At 38.6% G+C, this 23,595-nt stretch overlaps 1 protein-coding gene across 2 annotated transcripts in view; it reads left to right on the forward strand.

The window, feature by feature from the left end:
- The window catches only part of TLCD4 (TLC domain containing 4), a 104,904-nt gene that overhangs the window by 17,042 nt on the left and 64,267 nt on the right, over positions 1-23,595 (forward strand). The window contains exon 2 of one of the 2 annotated variants that reach the window (XM_067726976.1): positions 22,784-22,861. The exons of the other annotated variant lie outside the window; for it this stretch is intronic. The gene's annotated coding sequence lies outside the window, so the exon portion shown is untranslated. The remainder of the gene's footprint in view (positions 1-22,783; positions 22,862-23,595) is intronic. 2 annotated transcript variants of the gene reach the window in all.

Here is a 23,595-nt window from a genome sequence, read left to right on the forward strand (position 1 = left end):
TGCAAAAGCTTTGAAGTTTCATATGGTCCCATTTATTTTTGTTTTTATTTCTATTACTCTAGGAGGTGGATCAAAAAAGATCTTGCTGTGATTTATGTCAAAGAGTGTTCTTCCTATATTTTTCTCTAAGAGTTTTATTGTGTCTGGTCTTACATTTAGGTCTCTAATCCATTTTGAGTTTATTTTTGTGTAAGGTGTTAGGGAGTGTTCTAATTTCATTCTTTTACATGGAGCTGTCCAGTTTTCCAAGCACCACTTATTGAAGAGACTGTATATTCTCAATTGTATATCCTTGCCTCCATTGTCATAGATTAGTTGACCATAGGTGCGTGGGCTTATCTCTGGGCTTTCTATCTTGTTCTATTGATCTATGTTTCTGTTTTTGTGCCAGTACCATATTGTCTTGATTCCTGTAGCTTTGTAGTATAGTCTGAAGTCAAGGAGTCTGATTCCTCCAGCTCTGTTTTTTCCCCTTAAAACTGCTTTGGATATTTGGAGGCTTTTGCATCGCCACACAAATTGTAAGATTTTTTGTTCTAGCTCCGTAAAAAATGCCATTGGTAATTTGATAGGGATTGCATTGAATCTGTAGATTGCTTTGGGTAGTAGAGTCATTTTCACAATATTGATTTTTCCAATCCAAGAACATGGTATATCTCTCCATATGTTGGTATCATCTTTAATTTCTTTCATCAGTGTCTTGTAGTTTTCTGCATACAGGTCTTTCATCTCCCTAGGTAGGTTTATTCCTAGGTATTTTATTCTTTTTGTTGCAGTGGTAAATGGGAGTGTTTCCTTAATTTCTCTTTCAGATTTTTCATCATTAGTGTATAGGAATGCAAGAGATTTCTGTGCATTAATTTTGTATCCTGCAACTTTGCTAAATTCATTGATCCACTCTAGTAGTTTTCTGGTGGCATTTTAAGATTCTCTATGTATAGTATCATGTCATCTGTAAACAGTGACAGTTTTACTTCTTCATTTCCAATTTGGATTCCTTTTATTTCTTTTTCTTCTCTGATTGCCATGGCTAGGACTTCCAAAACCATGTTGAATAACAGTGGTGAGAGTGGACATCCTTGTCTTTTTCCTGATCTTAGAGGAAATGCTTTCAGTTTTTCACCATTGAGAATGATGTTTGCTGTGGGTTTGTTGTATATGGCCTTTATTATGTTGAGGTAGGTTCCCTCTATGCCCACTTTCTGGAGAGTTTTTATCATAAATGGGTGTTGAATTTTGTCAAAAGCTTTTTCTGCATCTATTGAGATAACCATACGGTTTTTCTTCCTCAACTTCTTAATATGGTGTATCACATCGACTGATTTGTGTGTATTGACGAATCCTTGCATCCCAGGGGTAAATCCCACTTGATCATGGTGTATGATCCTTTTAATGTCTTGTTGGATTCAGTTTGCTAGTATTTTGTTGAGGATTTTTGCATCTATATTCGTCAGTGATATTGACCTGTAATTTTCTTTTTTTTGTAGTATCTTTGTCTGGTTTTGGTATCAGGGTGATTGTGGCCTCATAGAATGAGTTTGGGAGTGTTCCTTCCTCTGCAATTTTTTGGAAGAGTTTGAGAAGGATGGGTGTTAGCTCTTCTCTAAATGTTTGATAGAATTCACCTGTGAAGCCATCTGGTCCTGGACTTTTGTTTGTTGGAAGACTTTTAATCACAGTTTCAATTTCATTACTTGTGATTGGTCTGTTCATATTTTTTATTTCTTCCTGGTTCATTCTTGCAAGGTGATACCTTTCTAAGAATGTGTCCATTTCTTCCAGGTTGTCCATTTTATTGGCATAGAGTTGCTTGTAGTAATCTCTTAGGATGCTTTTTATTTCTGTGGTGTCTGTTGTAACTTCTCCTTTTTCATTTCTAATTTTATTGATTTGAATCCTCTCCCGCTTTTTCTTGATGAGTCTGGCTAATGGTTTATCAATTTTGTTTATCTTCTCAAAGAACCAGATTTTAGTGTTATCGATCTTTGCTATTGTTTTCTTTGTTTCTGTTTTATTTATTTCTGCTCTGATCGTTATGATTTCTTTCCTTCTACTAACTTTGGGTTTTGTTTGTTCTTCTTTCTCTAGTTCCTTTAGGTGTAAGGTGAGATTGTTTATTTGAGATTTTTCTTGTTTCTTGATGTAGGCTTGTATAGCTATAAACTTCCCTCTTAGAACTGCTTTTGCTGCATCCATAGTTTTTGGACTGTCGTGTTTTCATTGTCATTTGTCTCTGGGTATGTTTTGCTTTCCTCTTTGACTTCCTCAGTGATCTCTTGGTTATTTAGTAACGTATTGTTTAGCCTCCATGTGTTTGTGTTTTTTTCCCTGCAATTCATTTCCAATCTCATAGCCTTGTGGTCAGAAAAGATGCTTGATACGATTTTAATTTTCTTAAATTTACTGAGGCTTGATTTGTGACCCAAGATGTGATCTATCCTGGAGAATGTTCCATGTGCACTTGAGAAGAAAGTGTAATCTGCTGTTTTGGGGTAAAATGTCCTATAAATATCAATTAAAACTATTTTCTTAAGTGTTTTGGGTTTGTTTTGTAGGTCCTTCTCTTGTGTTTCCCACTTAGAGAAGTTCCTTTAGCATTTGTTGTAGAGTTGGTTTGGTGGTGCTGAAATCTCTTACCTTTTGCTTGTCTGTAAAGCTTTTGATTTCTCCATCATATCTGAGTGAGATCCTTGCTGGGTAGAGTAATCTTGGTTGTAGGTTCTTCCCTTTCATCACTTTAAGTATATCATGCCATACCCTTCTGGCTTGTAGAGTTTCTGCTGAGAAATCAGCTGTTAACCTTATGGGAGTTCCCTTGTATGTTATTTGTCATTTTTCCCTTGCTGCTTTCAATAATCTTTCTTTGTTTTTAATTTTTGCCAGTTTGATTACTATGTGTCTTGGCGTGTTTCTCCTTGGGTTTATCCTGTATGGGACTCTCTTCGCTTCCTGGACTTGGGTGGCTATTTCCTTTCTCATGTTAGGGAAGTTTTCAACTATAATCTCTTCAAATATTTTCTCGGGTCCTTTCTCTCTCTCTTCTCCTTCTGGGACCTGTATAATTTTGTTGTGATTAATTTTGTCCCAGAGGTCTCTTAGGCTGTCTTCATTGCTTTTCATTCTTTTTTCTTTATTCTGTTCTGCAGCAGTGAATTCCACCATTCTGTCTTCCAGGTCACTTATCCGTTCTTCTGCCTCAGTTATTCTGCTATTGATTCCTTCTAGTGTAGTTTTCATTTCAGTTATTGTATTGTTCATCTCTGTTTGTTTGTTCTTTAATTCTTCTAGGTCTTTGTTAAATGTTTCTTGCATCTTCTCGATCTTTGCCTCCATTCTTTTTCCAAGGTCCTGGATCCTCTTCACTATCATTATTCTGAATTCTTTTTCTGGAATGTTGCCTATCTCCACTTCATTTAGTTGTTTTTCTGGGGTTTTATCTTGGTCCTTCACCTGGTACATTAGCTCTAGTAGTTTTCTGGTAGCATCTTTAGGATTTTCTATGTATAGTATCATGTTAAGATCGGTTCAAGCCCCTATTACACAACTCTTAAACAAAGTACAGTATCTCCTGAAGTGTTCTGCCAATTTTCTAGACATATACAGTTTTAGCATTATCTTGGGCCCTGCTTCTACTGATGGGTTCATTTTGTGTACTGTATCATTTTTCTAGGTGTGCTGTCTCCATTCTTTTCCTTTTTGATCAAGCAGTGGAACTTGGCCCCATGATTTCTTTACTTACCCCACCAACATCTCCACTCACAATGTGTGTACTGTGGGGAGGTGTGATTGTGTAGGGGTAATGGAAGACTAACTGGAGATTTGGAAGACATGAGAGGAGTTGAAGGAATGCAAATAACTTAGAATACTGCACATGAAGAAAAAACATTTTAGGCATATTATGGAGTTACTCTGCCTTCTGTCTCTTTTCTTTCTCTTCTGTCTTCTCTTTTCTCCCCAACTTTTTCCATCCCCCCAAGTGAATTTCTAATGTAGAACAGTCTTTGATTATCCTCTCTCTTGCTGACCCAAGTTCTCAAGCACTCCGTGTCTACTCATAGCAACTCATCAAAGTATTTCCCTCTGAGAAGAATTCTGGTGCCAGCTGTTGAGAGAACTGGTTTAACTTCACTACAGTAGCAAGGTTCCTTGGAACCAGGGTAGGGTTCTGAGGATAGGTTTCGATCAGATGAAGTGTAATCTTACTCATCCAGGAAAGGAAGGAGTACAAATTTGGGGGAGGAGAGTAATGAAGTAGGGAAACCAAGATCACTTCCAAAGAGTAGTGTAAATATCAGACCCAAGGGACGAGTGAGAGGTTGTAAGTAAAAGAGGAGGCCAGGAATCTAGAATAAAGGAAATCAGCCCAAAGAACTGTATTGTAGATACAGACTGTACAGCTTGACTCCTTGTGAAGGGAGACTGTGTTTTAACTATTTTTATGTATGCAACACTTAATATAGTGTTGGACACAAGAAATGTTTGATAAACTGAACCCTCAACCTCATGCCATTCCTGAAATCTGGTTCTCTTTGTGCTCCTGGGACTTTGCTGTTCTTATACAGATCAATTTACTATGTCTGAAAAAATCAAGCAGTATTGATTTTATTTCTAAACGACCCAGATAAAAGCACACCACTAAGTGTATTTAACATGTTCTTCCTTCAAAAATACCTAAACTAGGTCTCAAGATATCTGTCTCACAACAAAAATGGCAATAAACAACTGTTAATACAAGCACCATCATTTATTGAATGCCTACTAGATCTAAAGTACAGTCAGGTGTTTACCTATGTTCTTTCATTTACACCTCATAATGACTGTATTATATTCATTTTACAGATGAGGAGACTCTGACTCAAAGAGGTTCTCTTTCCTTAGGTCGTGATAAGTGGCATGGTGACTGGCTTCAAAACTCTTGATCTCAATAATACTAGCCTTTGCTGCTTCATAACTCGTTGCCCTGCCTCCAGTCTAAACCTTTGTTTGCTTTATTCCGTTGCTTAAAGTCATCCATTGTTTCCTCATTTGCTCCTGAGCAGAGTCTGCAATATTTAGTGTGGCATAATTTATTTTTCACAATCTCTGAAGTGATCTTTAGGGGCTTCATCTCCTATTGCTGTTTCTATATATGCATATTGAGTTTCAAACATTTTTGGTTCCTGGGGACATGCCACGCTCCTCCATGCCTCCAAGGTTTTGCTCTTTCTCCTTCTTTCTGGAGTGCTCTTCCTCCCCAACTTGCCTGGGCTTTAAAACCAGGAACCCAGGGGACTTACCTGGTGGTGCAGTGGTTAAGAATCCGCCTGCCAGTGCAGGGGACACAGGTTCGATCCCTGGTCCGGGAAGATCCCACATGCCGCGGAGCAACTAAGCCCGTGCGCCACAACTACTGAGCCTGCTCTCTAGAGCCCACGAGCCACAACTACTGAAGCTCGCGTGCCACAACTACTGAAGCCCATGAGCCTAGAGCCCATGCTCCAAAACAAGAGAAGCCACCACAATGAGAAGCCCTCACAATGCAACAAAGACCCAACACAGCCAAAACTAAATTTAAAAAAATAAAATAAATTTATTTTTAAAAAAAGAATGTGAATTGTAAAAATATATATATTAAAACAAACAAACAAACAAAAAATACCCAGGAGCCCAGTTGCCAATCAGTTTTTCCTGGAAGTTCTCATAGTCTCTCTGGGTTTTGATTCTCTTATTAGTAAATGGAGATGATATTTCCTACATTTTGGAAATAGGTTATCTGGGATGAATTGTGGCTTTGCCACTCACCGGCTGCATCATCTTGGGAAAGTTGCTTGATTTCTCTAAGCCTCGGGCTTTTTCTTCATAAAATAGGATAATGAAGGTTATTTTAAAAAGGGCCTGACACAAAGTAAGTACTCAATTCGTGTGCGCTCTTATTATACGGCTCTTGTGCGAATTAAATAAGATTAACGTACATAATGATCTAGCACAATAATTGTTAGCACACTGTGCTTCCTTAGTGACTTCCTGGTCACCCTTCAAAATTCAGCTCAAATTCACCTCTATAATGCTTTTCTGGAAGCATTCTGTACATTCCACACACGGTTAGCCATTTTGTTAATTGTACTCACATACCTCTATTTTTACTTTTTGTATCCTGTGTAACTATTTGTTTAACTTCTCATCTCCTCTGCTGGCCTGGACTCCTTGCGGGCGGAGACCATTTTATAATCCACCCAATCGTAGCATAAATAGGTATTTTATACACATTGGTTGATCGATTGAATGACTACATTCACTAATAAACAAAAATGAGTCTCAAGGAACTTCTAGTTGGTAGTAATAGTACCAGTAGCACTACTACCGCTGTGTGATGTTTATCGAGTATCACGTGCGCATCACTGTCCTAAGATCTTGGAACTCATTAGCTCATTTAATTTTCACAATAGCTCTGTCAGGTAATTATTGTCCCCATTTAAACTTTTCAAAAACTATGAAATCTTATTACCATTTTACAAATAAAGTAACTGAGGATCAGAGAAGTTAACATACTCAAAATTGTACAGCCAGTAAGAGGCATAGAAAAAATGTCATGTTTTAGTAGAAAACTTGGCATTGCCTACAAGATACCTTCCAGGTCATCTCACTCTTGCCTTTCATTGTCTTTGAACTACTGCACATCCTTCTGGATTATCTGATCATAGCCGTTTATCATCTTTGCATCATTTTACAACTCTGTATAAATGTCTTTTCTCAGATTCTCTTTCGAACAGGTTATAACATCTCCCTGTTTCCCTCACTGAACGAGTTAAATAACATCTTTAACTTTTTTTTCTTTTCTATCTGTATCAGAGTCATGATTTTTGCTTTCTCTGAAAATTATCTTTTAACAGAGATACAACTGGAATGCAACTCTCAGTTGGACTGACTTCAAGGCCCGTTTCTGTACCTCACAGGCCTCCAACTTCTCTGTGCCCTTTACTGGGGAGCCTGTTTTCAAACTGCAGAGTTCTGAGTTCTACCTCAAAAGAGTCCGATTCAGTAGCGTTTTTGTTTTGTTTTTGTTTTGCTGTACGCGGGCCTCTCACTGTTGTGGCCTCTCCCGTTGGGGAGCACAGGCTCCGGACGCGCAGGCTCAGCGGCCATGGCTCACGGGCCCAGCCGCTCCGCGGCATGTGGGATCTTCCCGGACTGGGGCACGAACCCACGTCCCCTGAATCGGCAGGCGGACTCTCAACCACTGTGCCACCAGGGAAGCCCTTGTTTTTGTTTTTAACAAGACTCCTGTTATTCTGCTGCTGGTGGTCTGAAAAGCACTGCTTTGAAAAACTGTATGATACTGCTTCTTTAGTAGGAGAAATAAAATACTTGTACAAAGCAAGTAGCAAACTAGTTTCAAAGAAAGAGAGAAGAGGAAGAGAGAAATTTTGTCTGGAAGAAACAGTAAGTTTTATGAAGAAAGTGGCATTTGATCTGGGCCTTAAAACTAGGAAAGCTTTTGACAGAAAGATATGAAGGCAAGACATCCTGTGTTTTGGAAGCAGCATGAGCAAAGGCAAGGAGGCAGGAAAATGCACAGCATTTTGGGGGAGAATGACTAGTGGTTGAATTTGGCTAAATTGAGTAAAGAATATGAGAGGGAGGGTATGAACAATAAGACTGGAAAGGTAGGTCTGAGCTAGAATGGAGGATCTTGGTGCCATGCATTTACTTGATAGGCAATAAAGATTACTTTATAGAGTAAAGATTACTTTATAGAGTAAAGATTACTCTTTACTCTATAAAGAGTAATAGAAAGCTTTGATTGGAGGTAAAAGGGTAAGAAGAAAATCAACAGCAAGTTAGAAGAATCCTGAAGAAGCATGAGGTTGGATGTAGAGACAGAGGCAATCAATGAATGGCGAGGAAAGGAAAGATGTGAGATCACGAGGATTTGAAGTCTCTTCTGTAATTAATGAATGCTTATTGATGGTCTGTCATGTGTGAAACCTGTGGTGCTAGGCACTGGGAAGGAAATTATTATCCTGGAACTTTCTGTGTAAAGGCTCAAAGAGGGAAGACACCAGAGAGACATCAGAGGTTAAAGAAGGCACGTGGGTCTAAACTGGGTGAGCGAAAGAGGAAGGGTAGAGGACATAAATATATGAAAGATCTTTAGGGAGTAGAATTGACAGAATTTGGTGTCTACTTGGATACAGAGGGCTAAGTAAGAGGGAGGAGTCTAGGAAAATTGAGGTTTCTGGGTTGGGTGATTAGGTGCACAATGACTCCTTAAACTGAGAAAAGTGAGAAAGAAGAGTATGGGGAGGAGTGGGGGAATAATGAGTTACATTTTATTGCATTTGAAGAACCTGAGAACACGTAGTAGGATATTGGGAATGTCGGTCTGGAGCTCAAGAAAGAGAGCTTTAGATAGCTATTGTGTAAGTGGAGTTAATATCAGATGTACCTTGGTGGATTGTGGAAATAGGAAAAACAGAGTGGAGACAAAGCTGAAATCAGGTCCAAAATTGGATGAGGCTGTTACCTGGAGTGGGTGGAAGTGAACTGAGCAAAGGTTAATTGCAAAAGTTAGAGCTCAGAATTAAAGCAGAAAAGCCCATATGTTATCAGGTTACTCAAGAAGTTGTCAAAACTTGGAGATGAAAATGTCAAGGGGCTAGGAGAGTGTAAGAGTGTACTGAGAAATGAAAGCGAGGGAGGTGAATCAAGTTGAAGAAAGTTTTTCACAGGACTTATTTTAGGATTCGTGCTGTATTTGTTTGGAAGAACTACTTTAGGTAAGCAGTGAAACTCCAAGGAGTTTGAGAGACAGAAGATGCCCATTCAATTGTCATGTAGGGAAAAAGAGAGGAACAGAGTTGATGGCAGACCATTCAACTTCTCAGGAATCTCCTTAATCGTCTGTAAAGTTGGGGTAAATCTTGAAATTCTTGGAGATAATTTTCTATGAAAACTAGAGAGAGGGCTGAACTCTGGGTCCAGGGTGATGAAGCACAACAGGGGTGTCAGTGAGTTGACTCTTTGTATTTTTATGTTGATTTCCAATTTCAAAGAATGATTGGTTTTTACTGTTGTAATGGTCGTTACAAACCAAAGAAGGGCAGATCTACCAAAAAACACATCTAAATATTGAGACACATGGTTTTGAACTTTAGCTCTATTTGTTTGTTTGTCCCCTCTTCCTTCCAAATCAGTATAATAAATGCTGAATCTAGACAGTTGGTGTTTTTAGCTGTTAGTGATAGTTACTTTTTTCTAAGAATTTCTTGTCTGGCTTGCAATCAAAATTTATGCAATTTTAGGGCTTCCCTGCTGGCGCAGTGGTTGAGAGTCCGCCTGCCGATGCAGGGGACACGGGTTCGGGCCCCGGTCCGGGAAGATCCCACATGCTGCGGAGCGGCTGTGCCCGTGAGCCATGGCCGCTGAGCCTGCACGTCCGGAGCCTGTTGCTCCGCAACGGGAGAGGCCACAACAGTGAGAGGCCCGCGTACCGCAAAAACAACAACAACAACAACAAAATTATGCAATTTTAAAACTTTCCCGTGATGCCCTTACAATGTGCATTCTTTGTTGAAAGATTTAATAATTTGGATTAAGACAAAGTGAATTGAAATTGAGTTCCTTTCACTTGTGATATATTAGAGGGCCTACTTTCCCTTTCTGTACTAGTAGAATATTGTGTGCATAAAATTGTGTTAAAAGCCAAATCCTGATAGTTTGTAAAATGTCATCTGGTACAGCACTTCCTGTACAAACCAAAGGGCAGTTTCTCTGTAGGAGCTCTAAAAGGAAAGGCAAAGTATTTCTTTAAATCACTTGGTTCCCTTTTATTAACTTTAGATAATTGCTCAGGATAAAAAATGAGGGAAAACATGTCGTTCTTTTGCCCTTTTCCACTCTAGAATGTAGACTGTGAGTTTAGACTCTCCTCTAGCCATAGAACTTCCAAGTCTTTTTAAAAAATATTTATTTATTTTATTTATTATTATTTTTTTTTGGCTGCGTCGGGTCTTCTCTGTGGCACACAGGCTCTATCAACACGGCGTGCAGGCGCTTTGCTGCCGTGCGAGGCCTTCTCTCTAGTTGTGGCGCGCGACCTCCAGGGCGCGTGGGCTCTGTAGTTTGCGGCACGTGGGGTCTCTTGTTGAGGCGTGCGAGCTCAGTAGTTGTGGCTCGTGGGCTTAGTTGCCCCGAGGCATGTGGGATCTTAGTTCCCCGACCAGGGATCGAACCTGTGTCCCCTGCTTTGGAAGGTGGATTCTTTACCACTGGACAACCTGGGAAGTCCCAGAACTTCCAACTCTTAACTGAGTTCCTTTGCTAGCTAAGAAAAGTGGGGAAAATGGGTATGGGGAGAACACATAGAGAGCACCCACCTTGCAAGGTGCAGTGTAAGGTGCAAAGGTGGAGAAGACAGAAACTTTGTCTTCAACCAACTTAAAATCCATGTGTGTTCAGCGATCAAACTCCCAGAACACAACTGTGAGACTCTCAGTTGTGCTTTGGACTCTGATGTACCATAATGTTGCCTCTTCTATTGGTGGTGGCCTTTGATAATTAGGTACTTGTCCAGAAGTCAGCTGGACTTTGGGTGAGTATGTGATTTCATTTATTTCTAAGTTCAGAAAATATTCATTGTTTTCTTACTGACGGCAGCAATTGAGGTAGATTAGAAGATGTAGGAACAAGACTGGAACAAAGGAGACTAGTTTGCAGGCAGTTGCTCTAATGCACATCCTAAAGCTTCTGTGGAGTGAGAAAGGAGTCAAAGGTGACTTCCAGTTACTGGTGGATCATGTTAGCCATGCAGAGAGATAGACAACCACTGCAGATAATATTCTCTCTGCCAGTTGGTTATCATCAAGCATCCAAATTCTGAAGACCTCACCTTCTATCTCTACATGTTTAGAGAAATAGTGAATTTCATACCTACATCAAAAGAAATAATTTCTATGCTAAAAATATTGACATTTCATTTTGACTTGGTATATATATTATTTTTGTGAAATGCTTGATTTGTATTTGACTGGAGGAAGAATTCATAGATTAAATTAAATTTCCTTATCCTGATGGTCTTCTGATTATTGATATTATAGTTCCTAATATGCCACATATAAATAGAATTAATAGTTAAAATTTTCTTTACCCCAAAATTCATTCCTGCCTACTTTTTGCCTATTAAATATTATGTTAGCATTTTGGGATACTCCACATTTTATTACAGAATATATTTGACAAAGTTTGAAGACACTTAATTGTAACAGTCTTTCAATAATTATTTTTGACCTTATATTTTCTGCCAAGGAGAATTTAAAAATCTGTGACTAGGGACTTCCCTGGTGGCACAGTGGTTAAGAATCCACCTGCCAATGCAGGGGACACGGGTTCAAGCCCTGGTCCGGGAAGATCCCACATGCCATGGAGCAACTAAGCCCGTGCACCACAACTACTGAGCCTGAGCTCTAGAGCCGCGAGCCACAACTGCTGAGCCTGCGTGCTGCAACTACTGAAGCCTGCATGCCTAGAGTCTGTGCTCTGCAACAAGAGAAGCCACAGTGAGAAGCCCGTGCATCACAACGAGGAGTAGCCCCCACTCGCCGCAACTAGAGAAAGCCCATGCACAGCAACGAAGACCCGATGCAGCCAAGAATAATAAATTATTAATTAATTTAAAAATAAATAAAATGAAATAAAAATCTGTGACTAAAACTACACATCTCCTGTTGGAAAATAAATTTACAAAGGATGATTTCTTTTTTATTAAAACTAGATTGACTTCTTAGTATATTGCAAAGTATAACAAGTATTTTGAAAAGAGATGGAAATGGATAATTTTTTTAAATTGTTACTTGCTAGAGGGCAAAAATGTTTTGTTTGTACTAAAATGCAAAGAACGTAGGCCTCATGATTAAGTGGGAGATCTGAATGTAGCATGTGCATTTTCTATATAAACAATAATTATAACTCTCATTCTTCTTTTTTTACTGTTTTTTTTGAATTTTATTTTTTAATACAGCAGATCCTTATTAGTTATCCATTTTATACATATTAGTGTATATATGTCAATCCCAATCTCCCAATTCATCACACAACACCCTCCCTGCCACTTTCCCCCCTTGGTGTCCATATGTTTCTTCTGTACATCTGTGTCTCAATTTCTGCCCTGCAAACCAGTTCATCTGTACAATTTTTCTAGGTTCCACATATATGCGTTAATATACAATATTTGTTTTTCTCTTTCTGACTTACTTCACTCTGTGTCACAGTCTCTATATCCATCCACAACTCTACAAATGACCCAATTTCGTTCCTTTTTATGGCTGAGTAATATTCCATTGTATATATGTACCACAACTTCTTTATCCATTTGTCTGTCGATGGGCATTTAGGTTGCTTCCATGACCTGGCTATTGTAAATAGTGCTGCAGTGAACATTGGGGTGCATTTTTGAATTGGGTGAACATTGGGGTGTCTTTTTGAATTATGGTTTTCTCGGGGTATATGCCCAGTAGTGGGATTGCTGGGTCATATGGTAATTCTATTTTTAGTTGGTTTTTTGGTTTTTTTTGTTTTTGTGGTACGCGGGCCTCTCACTGTTGTGGCCTCTCCTGTTGCGGAACACAGGCTCCGGACGCGCAGGCTCAGTGGCCATGGCTCACGGGCCCAGCTGCTCTGCGGCATGTGGGATCTTCCCAGACTGGGGCACGAACCCGTGTCCCCTGCATCGGCAGGCGGACTCCCAACCACTGTGCCACCAGGGAAACCCCTATTTTTAGTTTTTTTAAGGAACCTCCATACTGTTCTCCGTAGTGGCTGTATCAATTTACATTCCCACCAATAGTGCAAGAGGGTTCCCTTTTCTCCACACCCTCTCCAGCATTTGTTGTTTGTAGATTTTCTGATGATGTCCATTCTAACTGGTGTGAGGTGATATCTCATTGCAGTTTTGATTTGCATTTCTCTAATAATTAGTGATGTTGAGCAGTTTTCATGTGTCTCTTGGCCATCTGTATGTCTTCTTTGGACAAATGTCTATTTAGGTCTTCTGCCCATTTTTGGATTGAGTTGTTTGTTTTTTACATATTGAGCTGCATGAGCTGTTTACATATTTTGGAGATTAATCCTCTTTCCATTGATTCATTTGCAAATATTTTCTCCCATTCTGAGGGTTGTCTTTTCATTTTGTTTGTACTTTCCTTTGCTTTGCAAAAGCTTTTAAGTTTCATTAGGTCCCATTTGTTTATTTTTGTTTTTATTTCCATTACTCAGGGGGTAGATCAAAAAAGATCTTGCTGTGATTTATGTCAAAGAGCGTTCTTCCCATGTTTTCCTATAAGAGTTTTATAGTGTCTGGTCTTACATTTAGGTCTCTAATCCATTTTGAGTTTATTTTTGTGTATGGTGTTAGGGAGTGTTCTAATTTCATTCTTTTACATGTAGCTGTCCAGTTTTTCCAGCACCACTTATTGAAGAGACTGTATTTTCTCCACTGTATATCCTTGCGTCCTTTGTCATAGATTAGTTGACCATAGGTGTGTGGGTTTATCTCTGGGCTTTCTATCCTGTTCCATTGATTTATGTTTCTGTTTTGTGCCAGTACCATATTGTCTTGTTTCCTGTAGCTTTGTAGTATAGTCTGAAGTCAGGAGTCTGATTCCTCCAGCTCTATTTTTTCCCCTTAAAACTGCTTTGGATATTCGGGTTCTTTTGTGTCTCCATACAAATTTTAAGATTTTTTGTTCTAGTTCTGTGGAAAATGCCATTGGTAATTTGATAGGGATTGCATTGAATCTGTAGATTGCTTTGGGTAGTAGAGTCATTTTCACAATGTTGATTCTTCCAATCCAAGAATATGGTATAACTGTAAATCTGTTTGTATCATCTTCAATTTCTTTCATCAGTGTCTTATAATTTTCTGCATACAGGTCTTTTGTCTCCCTAGGTAGGTTTATTCCTAGGTAGTTTATTCTTTTTGTTGCAATGGTAAATGGGAGTGTTTCCTTAATTTCTCTTTGAGATTTTTCATCATTTGTGTATAAGAATGCAAGAGATTTCTGTGCATTAATTTTGTATTCTGCAACTTTACCAAATTCATTGATTCACTGTAGTAGTTTTCTGGTGGCATCTTCAGGATTCTCTATGTATAGTATCATGTCATCTGTAAACAGTGACAGTTTTACTTCTTCTTTTCCAATTTGGATTCCTTTTATTTCCTTTTTTTCTCTGATTGCCATGGCTAGGACTTCCAAAACTATGTTGAATAATAGTGGTGAGAGTGGACATCCTTGTCTTGTTCCTGATCTTAGAGGAAATGCTTTCAGTTTTTCACCATTGAGAATGATGTTTGCTGTGGGTTTGTTGTATATGGCCTTCATTATGTTGAGGTAGGTTTCCCCTATGCCCACTTTCTGGAGAGTTTTTAATCATAAATGGGTGTTGAATTCTGTCAAAAGCTTTTTCTGCATCTATTGAGATGATCATATGTTTTTTCTTCTTCAATTTGTTAACACGGTGTGTCACATTGATTGGTTTGAGTATATTGAAGAATCCTTGCATCCCAGGGGTAAATCCCACTTGTTCATGGTGTATGAACCTTTTAATGTGTTGTTGGATTCAGTTTGCTAGTATTATGTTGAGGATTTTTGCATTTATATTCATCAGTGATATTGGTCTGCAATCTTCTTTTTTTGTAGTATCTTTGTCTGGTTTTGGTATCAGGGTGATGGTGGTCTCATAGAATGAGTTTGGGAGTTTTCCTTCCTCTGCAATTTTTTGGAGGAGTTTGAGAAGGATGGGTGATAGCTCTTCTCTAAATGTTTGATAGAATTCACCTGTGAAGCCATCTGGTCCTGGACTTTTGTTTGTTGGAAGATTTTTAATCAATCACAGTTTCAATTTCATTACTTGTGATTGGTCTGTTCATATTTTTTATTTCTTCCTGGTTCAGTCTTGGAAGGTTATACCTTTCTAAGAATTTGTCCATTTCTTCCAGGTTGTCCATTTTATTAGTATAAAGTTGCTTGTCGTAGTCTTTTAGGATGCTTTGTATTTCTGCAGTGTCGTAACTTCTTTTTCATTTCTAATTTTATTGATTTGAGTCCTCTCCTGCTTTTTCTTGATGAGTCTGGCTAATGGTTTATCAATTTTGTTTATCTTCTCAAAGAACCAGCTTTTAGTTTTATTGATCTTTGCTATTGTCTTCTTGGTTTCTATTTCATTTAGTTATGCTCTGATCTTTATGATTTCTTTCCTTCTACTAACTTTGGGTTTTGTTTGTTCTTCTTTCTCTTGTTCCTTTAGGTGTAAGGTTAGGTTGTTTATTTGAGATGTTTGTTGTTTCTTGAGGTAGGCTTGTATTGCTATAAACTTCCCTCTTAGAACTGCTTTTGCTGCATCCCATAGGTTTTGGATCATCGAGTTTCCATTGTCATTTGTCTCTAGGTATTTTTTGATTTTCTCTTTGATTTCTTCAGTGATCTCTTGGTTATTTAGTAACGTATTGTTTAGCCTCCATGTGTTTGTGTTTTTTGCATTTTTTTCCCTGTATTTGCTTTCTAATCTCATAGCATTGTGGTCAGAAAAGATGCTTGATATGATTTCAATTTTCTTAAAATTACTGAGGCTTGATTTGTGACCCAAGATGTGATCTATCCTGGAGAATGTTTTGTGTGCACTTGAGAAGAAAGTTTAATCTGCTGTTTTTGGATGGAATGTTCTATAAATATCAATAAATCTATCTGGTCTATTTTGTCATTTAAAGCTTCTGTTTCCTTATTAATTTTATGTTTGTATGATCTGTCCATTGGTGTAAGTGAGGTGTTTTAAAGTCCTCCACTATTATTGTGTCACTGTCAATTTCCTATTTTATAGGTGTTAGCAGTTGCCTTATGTATTGAGGTGCTCCTACATTGAGTGCATATATATTTATAATTGTTATACCTTCTTCTTGGATTCATCCCTTGATATTATGTAGTGTCCTTGCTTGTGTCTTGTAACATTCTTTATTTTAAAGCCTATTTTATCTGATATGAATATTGCTACTCCAGCTTTCTTTTGATTTCCATTTGCATGGAATATCTTTTTCCAGCCCCTCACTTTCAGTCTGTATGTGTCCCTAGGTATAAAGTGGATCTTTTTTAAACAGCATATATATGGGTCTTGTTTTTGTATCCATTCAGTGAGCCTGTGTCTTTTGGTTGGAGCATTTAATCCATTCCCGTTTAAGGTAATTATCGATATGTATGTTCCTGTTACCATTTTCTTAATTGTTTTGGGTTTGTTTTTGTAGGTCCTTTTCTTCTCTTGTGTTTCCCACTTAGAGAAGTTCCTTTAGCATTTGTTGTAGAGCTGTTTTGGTGGTGCTGAATTCTCTTAGCTTTTTGCCTGTCTGTAAAGCTTTTGATTTCTCCATCGAATCTGAATGAGATCCTTGTCCTCACGGTGAGACACAGCCACCCTCCGCTTCTGCAGTAGACCCTCCAACACTAGCAGGTAGGTCTGGTTCAGTCTCCTATGGGGTCACTGCTCCTTCGCCTGGGTCCAGATGTGCACATCACTTTATGTGTTCCCTCCAAGAGTGGAGTTTCTGTTTCCCCCTGTCCTGTTGAAGTCCTGCAATCAAATCCTGCTAGCTTTCAAAGTCTGATTATCTAAGAATTCCTCCTCCCATTGCCAGACCCCCAGGTTGGGAAGCCTGACGTGGGGCTCAGAACCTTCACTCCAGTGGTGGACTTCTGTTGTATAAGTGTTCTCCAGTTTGTGAGTCACCCACCCAGCAGTTATGGGATTTGATTTTATTGTGATTGTGCCCCTCCTACCATCTCATTTTGGCTTCTCCTTTGTCTTTGGATGTGGGTATCTTTTTTGGTGAGTTCCAGTGTCCTCCTGTCGATGATTGTTCAGTAGTTAGTTGTGATTCCAGTGCTCTTGCAAGAGGGAGTGAGAGCACGTCCTTCTACTCCACCATCTTGAACCAATCCCCCATAACTCTCATTCTTGATGCTTCTAACTTCTCATACAGAGTGCCTAAAACAGAAACTTCAGTTAGTGATGAACAGGATTTAAATCTTGGGTTGATTACAGTAATACTATCACATGAATGATAGTCATGATGACATTAGGAGATCAATTTGATTGGGACATATAAGGGAGATAATATGTTTGTATATTAAAACAATACTGTCATGGAAATTGCTAAGAAATTTTTTCTTTTTAGTTACTTTTAAGATAGTTCATATGACCAGTGCATATGAACACATGACTAGTGAAGTAGTTGAATTATATCACTACAAAAATTTGATTCTTTTGGAACTGAATATATTTGGCAGAGGATGGGGCTAGGGTAGGAGATGTTTATACTAAGGAATATTTCTAAATTTTAAAATTGTATTTAACTCTAGTTATGAATAATTTAACTATCAACTTTATTTTTTTTAATTTGTTAATAGGATGAAGATAGGGAACATACTTGTTCTGATTTTTATCATAATGATATATGGGTTCTTCATATTTCAAAACAGCAAGCATGTATTTTTATATGTTGATAAACAGTAACACTCTAATGTTATCCAGTTAAGGTCTATCTGCCCTGTTAACAAAATGTGCTATAGAACTTAAAGAAAGACATAGCTTCATAAATTTCCCATTTTTTCTCAAAATGATAATGGGTAGATTCCAATCTAAAGAGAATGTAGTGGGAAGTGAATGCTCCAAAGTCAGAGAATAGTGAGAAAGTAAAATAACAATCTGTGTATGAGATGTGGTTGGTTAGTTTTAATTTGCTTATCTTTATGAATGAGGGCCATTTATAATGTGTAAGGGTCATTTTAATATTTCTTTTTCTGTCACTTTTCTGTTAAGGTCTTCTTTTCTTTTTTCTTTTTGAGTGGCAGAATTTTTTCTTCTTGATTTCTAGAAGCTTCTTATACATTAAGGAGGTTAGCCCTTTATCTGCGATTTGAGTACCAGATTTTTTTTCCCTAGTTTGTAATTTGTGTTTCAACTTTGCTTATGTTATTGTTATTAGTTTTTGCCTTGTAGTAGTTTTTGATTTTTAATTAGTTACATTTATGGCTTCTAGATTTTTAATTAGTTACATTTATGGCTTCTAGATTTTGAGTCACAGTTAGAAAGGCCTTCCCATTCCAAGGTAAGAAAAGAATTCACCTATATTTTCTTAGAGTACATTTGTGTGTGTTCACAGTATATATTTAAATATTTGACCCATTTGGAATTTATCCTAGTATACAATATGAGATATAGATTTAAATTAATTTTTTCCAGATGTTATCCATTTATTAAAATGTCTATTTTATACCAGTGGTTTGAGATGCCCCTAATTTGGGTCTATTTCTGGACTTTTTATTCAATTCCATTAGTCTCTCTATTCCTATGGCTTATCCAAAAGTATTTCATTATTGAGGTTCTGTAGTATTTTTTAATACATAGGAAGCTATTCTTCCTTTTCAAAAGAGTTTTTCTGTGATTCTTGCTTGTTTATTTTTCCATATGAACTTTAGAATCAGCTTGTCCTATTCCAGAAAATAGTATTTTCATTGACATTGCAATAAATTTAAAAATTAAAATTTAGGGAGAATTGACATACATTGACTTTTCCTATTTAACAACGTGGTCTATCTTTTCATTGTTCCGAGTCTACTTTGGGTCCTGTAGGGGTGTTTTAAAGGTTTTCTCATATAAGTTTTTCATATTTATATTGTTATTCGTATTGTTAAATTTATTCCTAGGCACTTTATATTTTTTGCTGCAGTTGTAAGTGGAAGCTTTTCTTTCTTTTATTTTGTAAGGGGGTATTGTGTGTGTGTGTGTGTGTATACAAATATATATGTGTATTTATATATGTATATATACACACATGTACACAGTTATATGTATACATATATATCTATATATATCAGATTTCCACAAATTAATTTTATATCCTGCTCCCATACTTAATTTTCTATTGTTTATATATTTTTCAGTTGATTTTCTTGGGTTTTCCAAGTATGTAATCATAATCTACAAATATTAACAACTTTATAATCTTTTTTTCCCAATGGTTATTGTCTTTACTTTTTCTCTTTCACTAGTACCCTTGACTGATACTTCCAGTACCACTGTATTAGCAGTGGGAGAGTGGCCATCCCCCTCGTCTTCCTCTTTTTTTGTTTTTCTTCCTCTTGATCTGAGCAGGAATCCTCCAGTGTTTCCCCGTTAACCTTGAAACTGGCTTTGAATCTTAGAATTAATTTCTAGTCAGACATTACTACTTTACTGTATTGGGAAAACTGAAAATTTGGTCCAACAGTAAGGTCTATAAATGTCCAACAGTAAGAGATTGGTTAAATACATTATGGTGCACCCATTGAATGGAATAGTCTGAGCAATTACACAATAATATGTACTGTTTTAATTCATTTTGTTATTTAAAAAATCCTAAAGTATATGCAAGTATGCATGGAAAAGTATCTGGAAGGATATTCAACAAACTGATCTAAAAGTTATAAACATATACGTAAACTAGTAATTGTTAACATCTATTTAATTTGTAAAAAATTTTTTTAATTTATGAAAATATTTTGGCACAATTAAAAAAATAAGTTAGAAATTTAAGAAAAATTATGTTCTTCCCCTTCCTCTGTTTTGGGTCCCTTTCTGTTACTTTATTTATTTATTTATTTATTTATTTTTTGCGGTACGCAGGCCTCTCACCGTTGTGGCCTCTCCCGTTGCGGAGCACAGGCTCCGGACGCACAGGCTCAGCGGCCACGGCTCACAGGCCCAGCCGCTCCGCGGCATGTGGGATCTTCCTGGACCGGGGCACGAATCTGTGTCCCCTGCATGGGCAGGCGGACTCTCAACCACTGCACCACCAAGGAAGCCCTGTTACTTAATTTTTTTAAATCACTTATTCTTTGCAGACTAGCACTAAAATGATAGTGTACAAAGGGGTTTACAAGATATAAGCCACAAGAAAGAAGAGGACTGGAGAAAAGTACACAGCAGATGGGAGATCTCAGTAAATTTTGGAAGCCAGAAGTTGGATGGAGTAGAGATGCAGTTATACCTCGGTATCTTTGGAGGATTGGTTCCAGGACCTCCTTTGGATATCACAATCCATGGATATTCATTCAAGTTCCTTACATAAAATGGTGAAGTACAGTCTGCCCTCCTTATGACCGGGTTCCACATCCACAGGAATGGAAGGCCGACTGTAATTGACTTGGCAAATTGGGAGAGGGGCTAACCTAAGTGCTTGAAGGAGACAGCATTTGGAGGTGCACTGTATGGTGGAAGGCAGGTTGAGGAATAAACCTGAAGAAGGGGGATTGACCAAAGTTGTTTACAAAGCTCTTGGACCACTGGTTCTCCTCCCCACCTCATACAGCCAGCCTGCACTCAGGCACTCCACCCTGACTGTACCACTACCAACACAATCTTTCTGTGAAGTATGAAATTTCTTTTCTGGAGAAAGGAGTTTATTTTTTGATGGAAAGTTCCCATAACAAAAGAGCTAATCAGAGAATGGGAAAGAAAAATATGTCTGAAATAGAAACTTTAGAAGGTTGGAAGATAAAGTTAAGTAATTCTCCTGGTCCAGAATTTCTCAGCCTTGGCGTGACTGACATTTGGGGCTGGAAATTCTTTGTCGTGGGAGGCTGTCCTGTGCATTGTTACACGCTTAGCAGCCTCCCTGGCCTTTACTCACTAGATGCCAGTGCATGCCCCTTTTTCCTGTGGTGACCACCAAAAATATCACTAGACATTGCCAAATGGCTGGGGTGGGGAGAATCAACTCTCCCTCCCCGCCATTTTTTTTTATTATTATTTATTTATTGGCTGCGTTGGGTCTTTGCTGCTGCGGGCAGGCTTTCTCTAGTTTCAGTGAGTGGGGGCTACTCTTCGTTGCCGTGCGCGGGCTTCTCATTGTGGTGGCTTCTCTTGCTGTGGAGCACAGGCTCTAGGCACACAGGCTTCAGTAGTTGTGGCATGCGGGCTCTAGAGCACAGACTCAGTAGTTGCGGTGCACGGGCTTAGTTGCTCCGCAGCATGTAGGATCTTCCTGGACCAGGGCTCGAACCCGTGTCCCCTGCATTGGCAGGCGGATTCTTAACCACTGCGCCACCAGGGAAGTTCCCCTCCCCCCCCAATTTAGAATATCTGTCTTAGACAGTAGAAAAGAAAGATGCAGAGATGATCAATCAGATAAAAGGACAATAAATCTAGAGAATAATATTGAAGTCCCAACATCCTAGTAACAAGAGCTCACAAAGAGAGAACAAGAAAATGGGAGGGAGGAAATTAGCAAAGAAATAATAAAAGAAAATAATTGCAGATAAGATCAAAAGAACCCCTGAGTATCCAGCACAATCAATGAAAAAAGAACCATTCTAAGGTACATCACTGTGAACTTTTAGACTACTAGAGATAATGGGACGATTCTAGAAGGAAAAATAGGTCAGATACAGAGGAATGGGAACTAGAAAGGTATTAGACATTGCAGTGGCAACACTGAAAGTAAAAGACATGGAACAATGCTTTTAAAATGCTAAGGGAAAATGATCTTCAGTTTATCCAAATTATCAATCAAGGATGAGAATAGAATAAAGACATTTTCAGACAGTCAAGCCCTCTAAAAATTTATCTTCTATGCACCCCTTCTGAGTAAGCTGCTGGGGTCTGTGCTTTAGCAAAGTAAAAGAATAAATGAAAAATCACGTGTTTGGGCATTAGAAGATATTATTTTTTTAATAAATTTATTTATTTTATTATTTATTTATTTATTTATTTAGGCTGTGTTGGGTCTTTTGTTGCTGTGCACGGGGCTTCCCTAGTTGCGGTGAGCAGGGGCTACTCTTCGTTGCAGTGCACGGGCTTCTCATTGCGATGGCTTCCCTTGTTGCGGAGCACAGGCTCCAGGCACATGGGCTTCAGTAGCTGTGGCACACAGGCTCTAGAGCACAGGCTTAGCAGTTGTGGTGCACGGGCTTAGCTGCTCCGCAGCACGTGGGATCTTCCCAGACCAGGGCTTGAACCCTTGTCCCCTGCATTGGCAGGCGGACTCCCAACCACTGCGCCACCAGGGAAGCCCTAGAAGATATTATTGATGGGCATTTGATAGTTACATTGAAGCATCTGGATAAATTCAGGTTAGGTACATTTTTTTAAAAGTGAAAAAATAAAGCAATTTTTAACTCCAGAAAGAACAGGAGATTTTCAAGAAAAGCGTTATTATGGTAACTTACTTGATTCGGCAACACCCTATATTTGTATTGTCAAGATGGTACAACCCTAACTGCTGACTTGAACGAGAGTTGGGATGTGGCTATGTCAGAAGGAAGGGTGAGGGCAAAGTGGGTGGTGGTGTGTATAAAAGAGCTAAATACTCAAATACCATGACAAGAAGTCAATAAGTAATATCTAAACCTGAAAATCAAGAAACATTGGTATAAGTTTATCATTTAGGAAATGAAGAACACCTAGCAGGGTTGTGGGGAACTGGGGTGAAGCTAGGTGGGGGAGAAGTTGGTCAGGGGACTGATGGGACTCCTGGATATTTTTTGTTAAAAGCCTTTAAGAACCACTTGAATTTTCACTTAACTGTATTACTTTCATTAAAAATAAAAATACAGACAAAAGTAAGACATATATATTATGGGAAGAAAATAAGAGAACCAGGGATCGAACCAGTGTCCCCTGCATTGGCAGGTGGATTCCTAACCACCTTGCCACCAGGGAAGCCCCTGGAAGAGGTAGTCTTGATGCAGATTCCTGAGATAACGTGTGTAATCTGTACTTGCAGGGCTGATCCCACTGATGTGCACCTACAACCATCCTGTCCGTGGATAGTTCTGAAATACCTGTGTGAGTGCATAGACAGGTATGGGGCAAACCAAAGTTGTCAAGGACTATGCACACTGTGAAGCGACTGTGATGGGACAGGTTGTTGTCAAAGGGTATTGGTACCCTGGTATGTTCTGAGAATCTTGGGGAGAAAAAGGGGAACATGCACTTGGGGGCCTGCAAGATCTTCCTCCCTGCTTGACTACAGGGCAGTTTTCTGTCACTGTAGCTTGGAATAGGTTTTGTCTTTTCTAAGTCAGTCTGAAGTCCATTTGCCAAGACACTTCAGAGATGTGTGTGAATTATTATCCCCATTATAGAGATGAAGAAATTGAACCTCAGTGAGGTTCTTTCTAAAAAAAGTATTTGTGATTTTTTTTTTTTTGCAAATTATAACAGCCTAAATATATTTCTTCATTATTTTGTTTTATTCAGAACAATTCTATCTTTTTGATCCAGGACACCCGGAAGTTTTTGAGGCCGTATTTAACAGGTCAGAAGAGCTACTATTTAACGGCAAACTTTATGCACTGGGCAACTTGAAATTCTCAGCCAGCACCCAAAAATTTCCAAATCCTACTTCCCCACCCTGACAGCAGAGGGGCTCCGCGTGTAGGTGGTGTTTTTCAGGGATTCCGGAGGAGGCTACTCCAAAAGAACTTGCCTCTTCCACACACGCCCCCTACCCAGTTTGGAACGCATCTGCAGCCCCAAACCAAAAACTGCGAGGGACTTTGGCTAAGAGAGACGTAGCAGGAATAATCAGCAATT

This window comes from Pseudorca crassidens, chromosome 2, assembly GCF_039906515.1.
Source record: "Pseudorca crassidens isolate mPseCra1 chromosome 2, mPseCra1.hap1, whole genome shotgun sequence".
NCBI lineage: Eukaryota > Metazoa > Chordata > Mammalia > Artiodactyla > Delphinidae > Pseudorca > Pseudorca crassidens.